This window comes from Narcine bancroftii, chromosome 9 (assembly GCF_036971445.1).
Source record: "Narcine bancroftii isolate sNarBan1 chromosome 9, sNarBan1.hap1, whole genome shotgun sequence".
In the NCBI taxonomy this organism is placed as follows: Eukaryota; Metazoa; Chordata; class Chondrichthyes; order Torpediniformes; family Narcinidae; genus Narcine; species Narcine bancroftii.
Genome location: NC_091477.1, coordinates 77,421,068 through 77,438,084, shown reverse-complemented (window position 1 = coordinate 77,438,084; position 17,017 = coordinate 77,421,068). Strand labels below are relative to the sequence as shown.

General features: G+C 43.5%; 1 long non-coding RNA gene across 1 annotated transcript in view; it reads right to left on the bottom strand.

Moving 5' to 3' along the window:
• LOC138742984 (uncharacterized) overlaps window positions 1-16,916 on the bottom strand; it is a 55,996-nt gene extending 39,080 nt beyond the window's left edge. The window contains exon 1 of the long non-coding RNA XR_011344567.1: window positions 16,307-16,916. This is a non-coding gene — a long non-coding RNA (uncharacterized lncRNA). The remainder of the gene's footprint in view (window positions 1-16,306) is intronic.
• Between the last annotated feature and the right edge of the window lie 101 nt (window positions 16,917-17,017).

The following is a 17,017-nucleotide window of genomic DNA, read 5'->3' as shown; positions in this document are numbered from 1 at the left end:
TGCCTCAAACTTGCTTTTGGTCACCAAAGCTGCCAGCTCAGAGATAAATCTTCTGAGATGACTCAAAGTCTATTTTTACTCAATACCATCCATTATTTACATCCTCATCACTAATTTGCAACATACGAGCGATTTCTAATTCACACAGCAAGTAATTTATCTATGCATCCCTCACGGTCGTCGCACAGGTTGATAGGAAGGCCTATGGGATGCTGGGTGTCATTAATAGAGGGAATGAATTCAGGAGTGGGGAGGTCATTTTCCAACTCTGCAAATCTCTGGTAAGACCACATGTTCAGTTCTGGCCACCTCATAAAAGGATGTGGAAGCCATGGAGAGAGTGCAGAGGAGATTTACCAGGATGTTGCCTGGATTGGGAAACAAGTCTTATGAGGCAAGGTTAGTAGAGCTGGGACTTTTCTCTTTGGAGCTTAGAAGATGAGAGGAGACTTGATAGAGATCTACAGGATTATGAGAGGCATAGATAGGGTGGAGAGCCAGCACCTGACAAGGGCTGGATCAGCAAACACCAGGGGACATATGTACAAAGTTAAGGGAAGGAAATTTAGGGGAGACATTAGGGGTGTTTTTTTCCCCACAGAGAGTTGTGGGTGTCTGAAATACCTTACTGTTGATGGTGGTGGAGGCTGAAACATTGTGGTCAATTAAGAAATTCTCACAGACAAATGGATGAAAGAAAATAGAGGCTTATGGGGTAGGGAGGGTTTAGTACTTTTTTTAGGAAGGAATATATGGGACGGCACAACATTGAGGGCTGAAGGGCTTGTACTGTTCTGTATTGTTCTATGTTAATTCTTGAATTATTAAGAATTACTGAGAAGCATAGAGAAATAGAGAGGTATGTCACATTTTTACACTTTCTAAAACTAATCTGTGTGTACTTGCATACCCCGCAGGAATTTAAAAAAATTAAATTTAGACATTCAGCTCGGTAACAGGCCACTTCAGCCCATGAGCCCTTGCCACCCAATTACATACAATTACCTCACAACCACAGTATGTTTCGAATGGTGAGAGGAAACTGGAGCCTCCAGAGAAAACCCACATAGATACAGGGACTACGTACAAACTCCTTTCAGACAGCATGGGATTTGAACCCAAGTCCCGATTGTTGGTGCTCTAACAGCTTTGCACAAACCGATATGCTAACCATGCCATCCTCCAGCATAACTCCAGCATAAATATGTTGCCATTGCTGGTCACATCTTGCCTCTTTGCTACCGCTACTGTTGGATTAGGAACTGCTCCCCTTGGGCACTGGCTCTCTGGGGAACCACTGAAGGAAAGAGCACTGTCAGGGTTTGGGACCCTGTGGGACAAATGTGGAGCTGTTGTCATGAGATGCTTGATTGTATTGTCTGTAAAGTACAGGCTGCAGGATTCTTGCAGTGAGGCCTGATTTCATGACGTAAGATCATGTGGAGGCAACCTTACTATTAACACCTCTGCGTTCCAGAACCAATAAATATAATGGATGCATTAATAGCAGGTATGGCTTCTCAGATATTGCATGTGTGAAACCATTTTGATGGATCCCAAGGGCAACGCATCTGAGCACAGCTGGTTGAACAGTAGTTTTAATTTACACATGTTGGAGAGTCACAACAGGGGTAAAAGGCACGCATACACATGCTCACCAAATAAAATGACATACTCGTAACCACTCACGGATAGAAGGCTACCCAATCAAGTTACAGAATACAATACCTGCCACCCCTTGATATCTCTAGCAGCTCCCAACCTTTTGTCTGTGCACACTTTATCAACAGCTCTCCAGTGTTGCCCATGGTTCCCAAATTGGAGTGGAGCTAGGGTTAGTCCCAGAAGAAAAGAGGCAGTTGGCTCACATGAGATGTAGTTTATAGTACCATCAGTTGGAGAGTCTGGCCTAGGTATCGATGAGGCAATTAAAGGGGCCAATGACCAGCTATACGTGACCTTGATTGACAGGTGACGTGACTTCCGACTTGGTTCCAGACAGAGAGGTTACATGTCCCTCCACAATCCACATTCCCTTCAGGTTTCAGATGGAGAGGTCACATGACCCTCTATAATCCACATTCCCACCAGATTCCAGACGGAGGGCTCACATGACCCTCTACAATCCACACTACGTTCCACTCCTCGGAAGTCACAACACTTGCCAATCGCCAATCTGGATAAATTTACAAGACAATAAAAATAAGAGACAAAACCCCACCACCATGAGAGTGACAGTAGTGACCCAATGAATGGCAATAGCCCACCAATTCCCCAGAGCCCCAAAGGGCCACCAGCTTCCCCAGGAGGAGTTGTGATGAAGGAAGAGGTCCCTTGATTTTTCAATCTTACCCACCGACTCTTGGATATGCTCAGCCAAATGAGGGATGATCCCTGATTCATCAGGAATGTAAGTGCAGCACTCCTTACTAATCACTGCACAGGTACCACCTTCAGCAGCGAGTAGGTAGTGGAGGGCCATCTGGTTCTGCAAGGTAACCATGTGGTCAGCCTTCAGCGTTACTGCCACTCAAGTCAGAGCATCCTCCATATGCCACTGTATATCTGCCATCTCATTGGCCAGCGTCTTCAGTACACTGGTCATGTGGATAACTTCGCTGGACAGATGGGCAGTGTCATACTGGGGAAAGCAATCATCCAGAACCTTTCCATCAAAGTGATTGCCCTTCTGTCCCAGTGTCTATGGTAGGCTGGTGCTCCAAAGTTGTTAATGTGGTGGATACAAGGCACAGCACATCCTGGAAAGCAACAGCTGTACCATGCCATGGGGGAGGTGGGCGGTGTCATGATAATGAATATGTATGAGATGTACCGGAAGTCACGTGGTATGAGAGAGATAAGAACACAAGCAGGAGAACAAAGGAAACCGGAGAATAAAAAGCCACAGAGAAGTTTACCTGATAAACTTGTCTTTAATGTTTTATTAACTTCACATTTCGGGCCACAAATGTGACATTGGCGACGAGGATGAAAGAAGCTTGAAGAAAATTAAAGACTAAACAAGATTACAGAGGATTGCAGACAACTTCAAGGTGATAAGAATTTTCTCTGTGACTTAGTACTTTGGGGCTGGAATATTTCCTCATGGCTGGTGCAAACAGTGACTTTCTAACACATAGTGGAATTGCTCATTTTGACCCGACTGGTGATGCAAGCACTGTAAGTGTGAAGTGGAAGGCATGGCTGGAAGAATTTGAATCCTACGCCGACAGTCGTGGCCTATTTCTAGATACCAGTACGGTTGAACAAAAAGCGCAGAGAAGGGCGTTACTTCTTTTCACTGCAGGACCCTCAGTTCGGGAAACATTTAAGACACTTTTGAATACTGGAAGAAAGGATGAGTACCAGAAAGCGGTAGATGCATTAAATGCACACTATGTAGTGACACCGAATGCTACATTTCAACGCCATTTGTTTCGGAGAACGAGACAAGAAAATGGCCAGACAATTGCTCAGTACGTGACGAGACTACGCCAGCTATCTGTTGGATGCAATTACATGCCAGCTGATTTGGACAACCAATTATTGGATCAAGTCATACAGCACTGCAGATCAGATAAACTCAGAAGACGTCTACTGGAAAGAGGGAGTGAGTTGGAACTCACCGATGCTTTAACCATTGCTGCTGCATTAGAGGCTGTTGAAGGGCAATTTCATACCATGACCCTGAAAGACAACTCAAGCCAGCAAATTAAAAGGCTCTCACATCGCCATAATCAGCCAAGATATGCATCGACACAGGACGTGGAGTGTTATCGATGTGGAAACCGAGGTCACTTTGGAAAAGACCCATATTGCCCGGCCAAAGGCAAAGTTTGCAGAAAGTGTGGAGGTAAGGACCACTTTGCAAAGAAGTGCAAAAGCAAGTCCAATGCAGACCAGAAGACGAAGAGTACAACTTCCAAAGGCAAAGCCTGGGGGAAAGGAAAGTATCCTGGAAAGAAAGATACCATTCGCCAGATAGACGGTGACGATGATGATACCCAGGAGGAACAGAGTTGTTACCAATTTACGTTGAATGAAGTACATCATGAGAAGGTCCCAGTGATCATTGGTGGAGTGACAGTTCAGGTCATTGTAGACTCAGGCACTGACAGTAATGTGATTGATCGACATTTATGGGAGAAGTTGAAAAGGAAAAAGATCATCTGTACCTCAAAGAAGTGTTCCAAGAAACTGTATCCATACACAGCAACCAAGCCATTGCAGACCATTGGATGTTTTACTGCAACTGTTGAAGCTGGAGATAAGTACACCGAAGCAGAGTTTATGGTCATAGAAGAGAGGGGAGAACCATTGTTGAGTAGAAGCACAGCGCAAGACACAGCTTGTGTCAATTCAATTCAGTCATACGAGGATATGAAGCAAGAATTCCCCGCAGTCTTCCAAGGAGTAGGAAAGCTGAAAGGTCGACAGTTGAAGCTAGCGGTAGATGAAACGGTCAAACCCAAGGCGCAACCAATGCGCCGAACTCCATTTGGACTTCCTGGGAAAGTCGAAGCCAAAATTAAAGAATTGATCGAACAAGACATTATTGAACCGGTGGAACATTCGACACAATGGGTCAGTCCCGTAGTAATTGTGCCCAAACCAAAGGGTGACATAAGACTATGTGTTGACATGAGAATGGCCAATGAAGCTATAATTAGAGAACGACACCCTATACCAACAGTGGAGGAGATACTTCAAGAACTAACTACCAGTAAGATATTCTCAAAAATTGATCTGAAATGGGGCTATAATCAATTAGAGCTGGATCCAGGTTCCCGAGATGTGACAACATTTGTGACTCACTGTGGATTGTATCGTTACAAGAGACTATCATTTGGAATTAATGCAGCTTCGGAGATCTACCAGTATGAAATCCATCGAGTGATTCAAGGCATTCCTGGAGTTGCCAATATTTCTGACGACATCATAGTCCATGCACCAACGAAGGAAGAGCATGACAAACGGTTGAGGCGTGTACTATCTAGACTACAGGAGGCAGGCCTTACCGTGAATGGAAACAAGTGCCAGTTCTGTGTGTCAGAAATGGACTTCATGGGACACAGACTTACACGGAAAGGACTAAACCCTGCAGAGGCCAAGGTGAAAGCTATTGAAGAGGCACGTGCACCTCAGAATGCAACAGAGGTGAGGAGTTTCCTAGGATTGGTCAATTTTTGTGCAAAGTTCATTCCTAATCTCGCTACAGTGGCAGAACCACTAAGGAAACTAACCAGGAAAGGAGTACAATTTCATTTTGGATCTGAGCAGAAGAAAGCGTTCACAGCGCTGAAGCAAAGCCTGACAGATGCAAAAGCTCTTGGATATTACGATCTGGCGGCATCAACCAAAGTCATAGCGGATGCCAGCCCAGTTGGTTTAGGAGCCGTGTTGGTCCAGATGCATGATGGAGGACCAAGAATCATTGCCTATGCCAGCAGATCGTTATCAGATGTGGAAAGAAGATACTCTCAGACAGAGAAAGAAGCACTCGGACTTGTATGGGCCTGTGACAGGTTCCATGCATATTTATACGGCATTGAATTTGAACTCATCACAGATCATAAGCCATTAGAGGTGATCTATGCACCTAGATCCAAACCATGTGCCAGAATAGAGAGATGGGTACTCAGACTACAACCCTACAAATATAAAGTAATCCACATTGCAGGGAAAACAAACATTGCAGATCCGCTGTCCAGATTGGTGAAGGATGGTGGTCCACAATCCAAGTCAGAATTGGGAACAGAAACAGAGAGCTTTGTACGCTTCGTAGCTATTCAGGCGACACCGAAAGCTGTGACTATGAAGGAGGTCGAGAGAGAATCCAAACATGATCCAGAACTCATGGAAGTAAGAGAATGCATACAAAGTGGACAATGGGACAAATGTACTCACAAGGCTTACATTCCCATTAGCGACGAACTTTGTTGCATCGGACAGTGTGTATTAAGAGGTTGCAGATTGGTGATTCCGCAAAGATTGAGACCGAAGATCGTATCCTTAGCGCATGAAGGACACCTAGGCATTGTTGGTACCAAGCAAAACCTCAGAACCAAGGTATGGTGGCCAAGTTGTGATAAAGACGCAGAGAAATTTGTTAAAACTTGTCACGGATGTCAAATCACAAGTAGGAGTAATCCGCCAGAACCGATCCGGAGTACGCAACTTCTGACAGGACCATGGATCGACGTAGCTGTTGATTTTCTTGGACCTTTACCGACGGGTGAATCAATTATGGTAGTGATAGATTACTACAGCAGATACTATGAGTACGTGGTGTTGAAGTCCACAACCACTGAAAAAACAATACAAGCATTAGTAGAGATATTCGCAAGATATGGATTACCTGTTACATTTTACTCTGACAATGGTCCACAATTCATTTCAGAGACATTTGCGGAATACATGAGGACCACAGGTATCCATCATCATAAAGTAACTCCGAAATGGCCGCAAGCCAATGGAGAAGTAGAGAGACAAAATCAGTCCATTGAAAAACGATTGAGGATTGCACACGCAGAAGGACAAAATTGGCGAGAAGCATTGCTATCTTATGTGGCTGTCTATCGAGCAACGCCTCATGCAACTACTGGAAAAAGTCCTGCAGAAGCATTTTTTGGGAGAAAAATCCGCACAAAAATGCCAGAAATAAAGGAAATCCGAGATGACCAGGAGATGAGGGACCACGATGCAGAAAAGAAAGGTGCAGCAAAGCTGTACACAGATTCGAAACGTGGAGCCAAGTACTCAGACATCATGCCAGGAGATAATGTTCTAGTGAGGCATGAAACTGGTGGTAAGCTAGACACACCTTATTACCATCAACCCTATACTGTCGTATCCAGAAGTGGCAGTATGGTGACAGTCAAGTCTCCGACTGGAGTCCTGTATAAGAGAAATTTATCAAGTGTTAAAAGGTACCAGTCCAGAGATACATCGAGCGAAGAGGTTGAAAGGCCAATACGAGATGCTGAAACTGAGAAACCTGATGATGTTCCAGAGGCAGTTACCAGCACTCCTGATGAAGTGACTAGAGCGCCAGAAACACCCGAAGCCGTGGCGAGCAGCATTTCCGACGCTGAGAGTGAACAACCAAGAAGCGACGACAATATCGCAGGCAGGCCGAAAAGAAACCGGAAAGCGCCCAAACGATACGAAGACTTTGTGCCATAGTTTTAATAAGAACTTTGGGACAGTATTTAATCTTATATCATAAAGTGCATGTATGAGTGCTGTAGGAAGTAAATTTTATGTAGTTGAGTTATAGTATTACCATTAGTTACGATGTTTGTATGTTTCCGAGGGATATTGGTAAGTGAAGGTAAAGTTTATTTCTGATTAAAGGAGGGATGTCATGATAATGAATATGTATGAGATGTACCGGAAGTCACGTGGTATGAGAGAGATAAGAACACAAGCAGGAGAACAAAGGAAACCGGAGAATAAAAAGCCACAGAGAAGTTTACCTGATAAACTTGTCTTTAATGTTTTATTAACTTCACATTTCGGGCCACAAATGTGACAGGCGGGGTGGGCACAGTGTCCACATATCCAGAGTCCAGGGAGCTTCTACCTTTGCGGCACCTTCAATTGTGGTTTCTGGCATATCAAGGTAATATTCTCACTCACACCCGCTGAGCCCTGCCTACAGGTTGGACCAATGCTCATCAAAACATCTGCATCAGCATTCCTGGTTCAGTGGTTGGGGAGTTGTTCTGAGAGTTGGGACTTTACTGTTTACCAGATTGTAGGGAGGAAAAAAAACAGTTCCTGAAACACCCACCCCATCAGCGGTCACTGGATGTAATGGTGTTCAATGTGAAGGTAGGTGGGAGGCCGCTGTCAAATGGCACCCCGCCCCCCCCACATCAGAATTGCGAAGGCCAGGGAATTAACCAGTTCAAGAAAACAATCCTTTTCTGTGCTATTGAATGAGATTGAAGCTAAGTGGAAGTCACTCATCATGGTGTGATCTGAAGATGCTGCTGGGGAATTCGTAGGCCACCTTGAGGAATGTGTTGTAGGCTTCCACAACAATGATCGGCAAAGTAGTGTTCTCCTGTTGGGGGTTAGTGCAAAACTCACTCCTTATCTGGTTAGTTTTTGGGTGCGAATACATGACAAATTAAGTTTGCCTGATATCGCGACACATCACACATCCTTCCCCCTTTTTAAGGCAGATCTCGTGGCTGCTGTACATTTTCTCTACCTGATTCTTATGGGTTCAAACCTCCGTCTCCTCTACTCTGACTTGGGGACTTTGGAGGTGCCCAGATGAGTGTGAGATTGGGACACCCCCACCCAACCAGTTGGACGGGAATTAATGTTGTACATCGTCTGCTGCAGCACACTGAGCCACTCCTGCAGTGTAAAGATGGGCGTCAGTGTGCATATCTGGTCTTTGAACAGGCCATTCATTCACTTAATTAACCTAGATGCCTGTGGGTAGTAGGGGATATGCAGCAGCCATGGGATACCGGTCTCCGCCACCTATTCCTGTACTTTTGCCCACAGGAAATGTGAGCTCTGATCTGACTGTACCTCCCACATTACTCCATAAATGGAGGAGAGGTATTGTAGCCTTTTAATGGTCAGCCCACTGCAGGGCACTGCCACCAGAACACAAGATTACATATTGATCATTGTGTTACAGAGTTCTGTGTTGTGTATTGGCCTATGTGTGGTGTAGTTTTGTGTTGGGAAGTGACAGTTTGCCTTTAAGAGCCAAGGTGAAGGTGGACTGCTGAGAGAGTGGAAGATGGACTGGACATGTGCAGAAGATGATCTAGAAATTTCTGAACTTGGAAGACAAACTACCACTGGGTGTGCTGTGGAGTGGAAGGAGGCCCAAAACATGAGTCATTGTCTGGGAGGCAGTTTAGAATGTTGAGCATTTTAAAAGGGAGGAACATCCTGAAAGCAGGCAGAAGGATCCAGACCAAGCCATTGTTCCTTTCTCTGCAAGCAACACAAGAAGATCACTTCAAATTTTGTGCTTTCTCTCTCTCTCTCTCTCTCTCTCTCTCAAAGATGTTTTGGCTTCAGTTTACCAAACAAACAGAATTTTGATATCGATCTTTACTTCAATTGAAATCGAAGTTTTGTGAGTCTTGTATGTTTTGTGTCTAAGTTTTTATTCTGTGGGCTGGTTGGAAATGTAACTTAGAATTTGATTACATATGTTATATTTCGGCTGAGGAATTTATTTGTTTTACACTGTTATAGAAATTTGTATATTAACCAGTGGGCATTGTTAGGAAAGGGGGTATTTTGAATTAAAGTTTGAAGGTAAACTTTTGTTAATAAAGTAATTGTTCATTTTTACCCCTGTGTGATATGCCTTCTTTGTAGTTGCTGGTTTGATCTTGTAACAATTGTAAGGATGTATTACTTTTTATTTTGGCGTGGGAGAGGATAGAAATAGTTGACTTGCCATACTTGGCCTGCTCCCATGCCCAGATGAATGCGACCTGGAGGCCCGTTGGCCACCCTCTTGGTTTTACTTGTTGACAAATGGGGCAATTGGCAACTATGGTTCTGGCTACATCATGGGATAGTGAGACCCCTCCCAGGCCCTCTGCCCATCATCACATCCCATTGGCCCCAAGAGACTCACAGGCTGGAATCGCTCTGCTCGGGATGAATGGTGACACAGTAGATTTGAGTAACTCGGTCCACAGTGGCGTTGTGGGAAACTTCGGGTGTGGCCAGAGTATAACTGTTTCTTCTGTGGTCCAGTGCTCTGTGGCAAGGTACCAGGCGAGCAGCTGACAATCAAATTGAGAGTAGCAGGAGGCAGGTTTGGGGAGGGATTTGGTCCAGAAGCCGAAGGGTCTCTGGAACCTTGCATCTTTTGTCAGCGGTTCCACTCAGCTATTATCTTTGTGCAGAGATGTTATTTAAAGAGAACTCCAGTCTGGTGGGAAGCCAGTGGCAGTGCCTATTTAATGGCCTGTTTTCCTGTTTTGAAAGCAGTTTGTTGTTCTGGCCACCACTGGAACATGGCTTTTTTTTTCCTGGAAATGTTATACAGTGGCTGAAGGAGCATGGAGAGATAGGGAATATGTTGGCACATGAGACATTGTGTTTCCACTTTACTGGGGCCCTGTACCTTTTCTAGGTTAATAGCCCATCCTTTTGCCCACAGCAAGGTGATTAACATGTTGAGGGCTTGTGCTGCTGCTTCCTCTGAGGGGTCCTGGAGGAGGATATCGTCGATGTAGTGTGCCATCAAGATATTCTGTGGCCGGTTAGTGGGTGGGGGAGGTTGATTTTTTTTTAAGTCCTGGATGATCAAGCCATGGCAGAGTGTGGGGCTGTGCAAATAGCTCTGGTGCATATGGCAAAAGGTATATTGTCTGCCCTACCAGGTAAAAGCAAATTGATTCTGGAAGTCAGGACTGAAAGGGATGGAGAAGAAAGCATCAGCAAGATTGACAACGGCTTACAAATGTTTGTCCTTCCATCCCCGATGCCCTCCATCAGAGTGACTACATCGGGGACTGCAGCAGTGAGGGGCATGACACATTTGTTTAGTTGTCTGTAATCAATGGTCATGGGCCATGAGCTTTTTTTCTTTTGTGGAATGGTGAATCAGCAGGCGGATGACTCCTTCCCATGATAAAACATCAATGGATTCTGTGATCTCCTTGGTGCCCCCAGGTACCTGGTATTGTCAGTTGCTGACTACCTTGGAGGATGAGGCAATGACTATGGGATCCCATTTGACTTCCCCAACTAGTATGGATGCATGGACAATCCTGAAGATGAATTTCCCCTTGTTGGTGTGCATGGATTGCCCCTTCTGCACGTCCATGCCCAAGATACACTCAGGGGAGTCAGCAATTTAAATGGGGGCACAGCTGGGTGCATCATTGACTAAAGATAGGTGGAGGGTAACTTCTCCAGCTGGGATTATGGAGGCTCATAAACTCTCTATTGAGACCTGCAGTCCTCCTCAAACTGCACGATTGCCGGGGATGACAGTGAAGCTTAGCCCTAGTGTCTAATGCTGTGTATTCCTGACTGGCAATATACCTTTTGCCATCTGCACCAGAGCTATTTGCATAGCCCCACACTCTGCCATGGCTTGATCGTCCATCTCCCTATTTTTCCTGGGACTCTCCCAATCTTTCTTTTCTATGATCTCACACTGGTGTCTCAGGAGCGACACTAGCAGCCAAAAGGTATCCCTTTGACTCTCTTTTTTTTTAGGAATTCTAACTTCTTGAGGAGGGACACCATGAGGTGACCCATTTTCTCACCATGTAGGTCCAGGTGTTTGGACCAATTTTCTAGCTTTCTGTGGTGCAGGAGCACGCTTGCCGAGTTCCTAAACCCTGCACTGTTGTTGGTCCACCCAGGGATCCTATCGTTGCTGCCTGCACCGACTCTCCTGGATTCAATTCCAAAACATATCTCCCGTAGCTACATTCAGTGTAAACTCCAAGGACCCTATTTACAATGTCAATTGTTGTATGTGTGAAACTGGTTTGATGGGAAACAAATCTGAACACGGCTAGTTGAATAGGTTTTTTTTAAATTTACAGTTGGAAGACCCAACTGGGGTAAAAGACACATATACACTTGCCCGATTAAACGACACACTCGTAACAATTCACGGATAGAAGGCTACACAATCAAGTTACAACATATGATACCTGCCACCCCTTGATATCTCAAGCAGGAATCGCCCTTATCTAAACTAAACCAGGCACAGTCATTTCTAGACACACTATACTACAGCTTCCATTTGTCTGCACATACCTTACCAATGAATCTCCAGCATTGCCCATGGTTCCCAACCCGGAGTGGAGCTAGGGTTAGTTCCAAAAGAGGCAGAATGGCTTCACACGTGATGGACTTTATAGTACCATCAGCTGAAAAGCTCGGCCCAGGTATTGATCAGGCAATTAAAGGGGCTTTGACCAAATGACCAGGTGTGCACTAACCTGTGGGCACGGCTTGTACTTGATTGACAGGTGAGCTGACATCCAACTAGCATCCAGACAGAGAAGTCACACATTCCCACCAGTTCCCTGATGGAGAGACTACATGCTCCTCCACAATCCACAGTCCCACCAGGTTCCAGAAAGATCACATGACTCTTCCCAATCCACACACCACCAAACTTTAGTGCTATTTGTGGATACCTTGTGTTGTTTTATTGATACTCTTCACCTTCAAGGTTTAAAATCTCTATTGATATGCTTGAAAAACAAACTAACTGTTCAAACAGAAATTAAGAAGATGCAGAGCATTAATTAAATTGTACGATATCCACAAGTTTGAATAGCAATGCCCGCAATATAAATTATGCCAGTGTATTTACAAGGATCGATATCAGAAATACTTTGGGAGATTTCTATGTTTTTCTCTATTAATGGAGGTACTAAGGTCAACATTAATGGCCTATTCTTCATGGCAATCTACATTTGATTACCTAAAATGGCTTCTTATATTCAAGTGTCTGCATGTATTGTTGGCAAAAATCCCCATTGTTGTGACGAGCAGTGGTCCAGAAACTTTAACTGCTTCTTTTGTCACAGATGTCCACTGAGTGTTTCTAGCTCTTTTTAATTTCAGATCTCCAGTGTCTGCAGTTCTTCTCTGCCCACTGCACCATTCCCCAGTTTCCTTGCTACTTTTTCTGAAGCCAGTGGGTGATGTTAATGAATCATTTTGCAGGTACTGGCAGCTATCCAGTGTGCTTCCCAAAGGGAATTTCTTCAGCTGAAAGCTCAATCAATTATGGCCTGCTCATCACCACAGACACACAAATGCACACTCAATTTCAGCAGGAGTTACTGACAGTACACAAATGGAAAGCATTATTTATCAACCCTAAGCTTCTTTAGCCTTTAGAGTAGTCAAATACATACCGCATTGCAAATGACATCACTAAATTAGTTCTAAGCTGATGATTAGCCTTAACCTTTCATGATCTGCTTCTCTCCAGTTTAGTGTTTCCATGCACTGTTTCGATAGGAATATGAAGCTGATGTTTTGTGTGTTTTATTGGTTATTGGGCTGCATACAGTACAAGGCAAACAGGATTTTTGTCCATTAGTAGGTCTACTGAGAATGTCATAGCAGTTATATACAGTGCAACTGCATCTCAAGAAAACAAAGATAAATCATTTGCAGCAAGAAAATCTACATTTTCACAGCAATACATGAATGCAAACAGTTATGTGCCTTGCGATTGTGTGTTTCTCCCTTAGTCTTATTTCTGGAGCTGTGTAAGATCTGTGGCATTGCTGTTGCACAGGAGCTGGGTCAATGTTAATGTGACACTGCCAAGATAATAAATTGAGAATGGACCACAGACCTCGAACACTAATGGATCACTGATTTCTGTAATGGCCTCGGTGCCACATTCTGCGGTATCTTGGGAGGGAGCATCTCTTAGCAATGACACAGCAAATGGCCTTGTAAATCTTCTGAAACAGAGTGATGCCACAAATCCTTCCGCTCTGGTTATACAATTTTGATGTATCAACGGAAATGAGCTTAAACTGGGGATTAATAATTAGGCAAAATAACAACAGCACTGAATAGAAGCAGGATTTCCAGCCAGAATAGAATGCGGAATTGTATGAGTATTAATGACGTATAGTTGAAAATAAAAGAAAATTCAGCCCTTTCTCTTCTTTGTGACTTTGCATGATTCAATTGAAATATACTTTTGTCAACATTAACTCCTTAGGCTGGAAGAGAACTTGTTTGATTGTTTTGTCATGAAAGCAAGCCATTAAATCATATCAGTGAGGAGGTTAGTGTATGCTGGAGATAGATAAACAAGCGAGAAATTGACTCAAAAGGAATAGATAATGAGGAAATGCTTTAACATTGTTACATTTTTTCTGTCATCTAATTAATTATATTCATGTCTATCAAAGAATGGAAATAAATTTATTTAATTATTTTCTGGGAGGGGAAATACAATTGAATTGCTTTTTTCTGTGTCTATTTAAAAGCCCAGAATTTTTATTCAAAGCCAATGGAAAGTGCATTCCAAGTGCAGTTTCATAAAACCCATTAAGCTGACTCACCGATCAGGGTGATATGCCAACTGAAATCATTGATACTTTCTATGACCAACATTTGATGAGAGTATTTAGCTGAACACTATTATTAATGACCATAATTGCTCCAAAAATAGCCAGCACATAGTTTGAGAACCTATAAATGTATTCCAAACCCCAAAATTCCTGTCAAGAACGAATTTAATCTATCAAGGTAACAAGCTGATAAATTACATTTCTAAACCAAAGCGACATGCCAGCATTCAGGGTTTTTTCCCCCCCCTTTTACAATATGACAATAACTTCTTTCACAAAGCACATATTTCTACAGGTATTCTGTTGTGTATCAAATGGATAATTTCACATTCATGCCATACAAGGTCATGCACTCTATGGAACAACAAACTTCCCTGCTTTTGTCTGGGTATTGAAACAGACAGTGGTCCCTGTGTAAAAAAATCATTAATTCCAAGAATTGCTTTGCTTTGTAGTAGATTAATATGATGACTAAAACCATGACTTGAAAGATTAGTTTACTGCAGTAAAATAGACAAGGCACTGCTTCAGCAAATTCTATTCTATTCCTAATCATATTCAGTTGTACAGCAAACATTTTGCCATTCATGAGGAACGAAGGTCTCCATTTATCCTGTCAGAGACAAATGGTGTTTACCCAGGGCCAAAATGTTGTTTATGCCTGAGGCTGGCAGAGTTAGGGCTTGATGTTGACATCCACATAAGTGGTCCATGCCTTGCCCCTGCACCTCTGCCAAGGAAGTTCTTGCCACCTTTAAGGCAAATGACTGATTAGGATTGGGGTACTGGCAGAGGATGGATTCCCAACAGAACTGTGACAAGAAAAAATAAAATGTCTCTTAATATTTTACATGCTTCTCTGTTCCTGAAACCCTGACTTTTGTATTACAATGGGTCTAGTGCGTGAGACAGATTTCATGTTGCCGCAGATAACTTTCAATGATGTTCAACTCTTGGTCAGTTTCACCAGGGTAAAGAGGTAATTCATTCAATCTGAGGTTACTTCTGCCCATTCGCACCAGTTGCAACGATGCTTAAGAAGGGAGAAGAAATACGGGAAGGAGGAGTGACTCACAAGGCGAGTAATTAGTTTCTCTCCCTCACTAAACCCATTAATATTAAGATATTGAGAATGATGCATTGATCATTGGTCATGTTCTGAATCTCCAGGCTCTAGCTGCAAATCAGACACACATTTCAGAACTCTGGCTCAGAGAACAAAACTAGCACATGCTGATTCCTTCCTGCCCACTGGCTCCAGCCACACTCCTAATCTACATACCCAACTCAGTGCTGCAAAAATCATCTGTGACCCAAACACTTAACAAATAACCAAGGATGAGGGTGCACACATAGGGATACAGGGGTAGTAAATGTCCACTGGAAAGAACACATTAAAAACCTCTTCACCAGTGTCCTTCACCTTTCCAGAAGCACCTTAGACTCCAGGCCAGCATTTCTATCATACCTGAGTGACAGAGAAAATAAAAATCACACACCAACAAAAAAAAAACACTTAAAACACTTCAGGACCAGTTGACGAATGTGGTTTACTTTTTGTAGTAGCAGTTAATATACCCCTGACACAGATGACAAAATGACCATTTCTTACAAAAGGAAGAACGTTCTCATCTTCAACAATATTGGAAGTCAGCATGCAAGTGTAAAATAACGTTTTTGGAGACCCCATCAACAGAGCTGCTGGCCTTCAGCAAATCCATTCATTCTGCTGCTGTGAAGAATTGGATACCACATTGGAGATAAAATGCAATGGAACCTGGAAGCACCATGAAACACTCCAGAACAAGAAATGGCTCCAGTCTATCACCTCCATTAGAATTACAGCATTAGTATAAACCCAACATTATGAAAAATATATCCATCCAATATTTGGTCTTTGTATTTTAATTGTGGATCTTCAACCATAACTGGGAATAAAAAGACCATAAGACTTAGCTTGAATATAGTTTTCATGATTCATGTCATTTCTTCTGTAGCATGTTTCTGTGGATAGTCCTGTGTTACAGGCTTATCTTATTTAGCTGCCCCACATCTGATACTGCTGTTACTCTCTTCTACACTTTTCATTGAACCAGGCAAAAGACAAGAGTTAAATATTCTAGAATTATTTAAACAGTGGAATTGAAATTCTAATGGTGAGAGTTGTTCTCAACTTCCTGGATTATTAGTCTACACTGTGCTACCGGATTAAAAGCAGGTGTTTTACTCACATCGTAACATTGGGCCCAGCCCTGTGTGTAGGCATCCATGCTTGGGACCACAGCCTCCATCATTTCAGCGATTTGTACAGTCTCCATTATAATGTCTCCCCCATGCTCCAGTAGTCATCGCCTCACTTCGTTGGATCGGGTTCCAGCCACATAAGCGTCCCTTATGAGGTCATCAGTGATCCCGGTCGCAGTTAAGTCAGTGCACGTACTTGCTCTACTCAGTAACCTTAGTGCCTGGAGATAGGTTCTGTAAGACTCACCCAGCTGCTGTCTCCTAGTCGCCAGCATGTGCCTGACATACATTTTATTCACAGGCCACTCGTAGAGTCCTTTCAGCACATTCACGGCAGCCATGTAGGAGGTCACGTTCTGGATGTTTTTGTAGACCCTCATGGACACCATGGACATTAGAACTAACAGTTTATCGGTGTCTTCCTCCACGATGGGGTCTGAGCAGTAGTTGACTGTGGGTCGATGCTGAGGCATTCTGGTCACAGCATTCGCTCCATCCGTTGAAACTTTTTGTTAATAAAATTGTATCATATCAAATGACTCAAAGGCTTGCAAACCAATGCTTTTATTAACAAAAGACTGGAGTGTAGTACATCGAGGTCGACCAGTCCAGACTGACCTGGTTCTGGTTAGGTGCAGCCCTTTATGACCTGCCAGTAGGTGTGGCTACAGCTCTCAGCCAATCACTATCACAATATG